Source organism: Trichechus manatus, unplaced genomic scaffold (genome assembly GCF_000243295.1).
Source record: "Trichechus manatus latirostris isolate Lorelei unplaced genomic scaffold, TriManLat1.0 scaffold00067, whole genome shotgun sequence".
NCBI lineage: Eukaryota > Metazoa > Chordata > Mammalia > Sirenia > Trichechidae > Trichechus > Trichechus manatus.
Window position 1 is genome coordinate 3,973,177 of NW_004444003.1, and position 1,713 is coordinate 3,974,889.

The 1,713-nt window shown below is 41.4% G+C and overlaps 1 protein-coding gene across 1 annotated transcript in view; it reads right to left on the reverse strand.

The window, feature by feature from the left end:
• Window positions 1–1,713, reverse strand: part of MCM10 (minichromosome maintenance 10 replication initiation factor) — a 47,335-nt gene that overhangs the window by 9,659 nt on the left and 35,963 nt on the right. The window lies entirely within an intron of this gene.

Here is a 1,713-nt window from a genome sequence, read left to right on the forward strand (position 1 = left end):
AATCATTTCTGCCTCAGCTCTCCAGCAGTGATTCTATTCTCTACATGTAGAAACTCACCTGGTATGTGGGAACCTTTCCCCACATTACACAGGCTTCTTAAGAGATTTACTCATGCTGTTTCTTCTGTCTAGACTGCTCACTCCCCTCTTGGCTTCCTTAATTTCTATTCATCATTTACTTATTAGCTCAACGACTTCCTCAGTGACTTCCCAGACCACCTCCCTCTATGAGACCAAATCTCCCCAGAAACACTCATATACTGATAGCACCATATGCCTTTCCTTCAAGCATGTAGACTGATTTTAATTTACACAATTGAATGACTAGTAAATCAATGTCTATCTTCTTCATTTGACTCTTTGAGGGCAGAATAAAAAAAACCTCTATGTTTGTTCTTCACAATTTCTGAAGCACAGCACAATGCCGAGCATAACAATTTACTGAATGAATAAACAAGTGTATGAACGGGCTCATAAGGGACTCATGGGTGGGTGCCAAGGTAAACCACTTCTTCTGATGGGAGAAGTTATTCAGGTGGGCTTGGGTGGCATAAACACCGAGGAACTCTACTTGAGAGAAACAAAGAGATCATACATTATTGTCCCCTTTATTTTTTGAAACTTATTTTAAGGCTTATTTTTGAGGAAAGAAATGTCTATCCCAATCAGCCTCTAGATCAGTGGCTTGTTAATTCTTTAGAGAGCCCAGTTCTATTTAGAAAGGAAAAAGATTCCATAGCCCACCTACTCTCTTTGTTCTAAAGTTGGCTTTAAGAGCCAAAAGAATTCTAAAAAAGGTGAGGGACTACATTTTTAGACTGGTTCAGTGTCTATCACAAGAACTTTACAGCCCACTAATAGATCAATGATGGTATTATAAACAAACCACTGATCTAGTCAGGTCAGCAAACTATGGCCTGTGGGTCAAATCCAGCCTGCCACCTGATTCACGTAGCCACACGGGCTGGCGAACCCAAGATTAGCAGGTTGGAGAGCAGGGCTCTTGCTTACAGGCTGTGAAGATTGATGAATCCCAAGACTGGCAGGTAAGCTGCTAGCTTAAGTCCCAAGAGTCAGAGGTCAGATGAGGAGCCAGCTGCAGGATCTAGAGGGAGCAAAAGCCAGTGAGCTTTGCTGAAAAGTCCACATACATTGGATGTAGGTCACACCACCAAGGAAACTCCCTTTCAAGTGATTGGCTGCTCACAGCAGATCTCATCATGGAGGTGATTATATCAGATCTATTATGGAGGTGATTACATCATTACATAGCTGCCAAACTACATCATAAATGCCACCACTGAGAATCATGGCCCAGCCAAGCTGACACACAACTTTAACCATCACAGTCCAACCCTTGTCAGCTTGGCACCCATACACATCTCCCTAAACCATACACAATCTCTAAATAAAGACAATTATAAAGTCATACTTGTGCCTAGCGTGATACAACTAACACGTGAACAACTGAAAACACACCAGCCCTGCTTACATCTTATATAACTGAAGAAAACAAAAATATTTGATGCATACATACAAGGAAGACATACTCATAACAACTGCAGTCCTCGTTTCCGCACCTGGTCATGCGGTCCTAACTGGTATTTAGAACTACCTTCTTGTCTTGGTTGTCTAGTGTTGCTATAATAAAAATATCACAAGTGGATGGCTCTAACAAAGATAAATTTATTCTCTCACAGTCTAGGAGGCTAG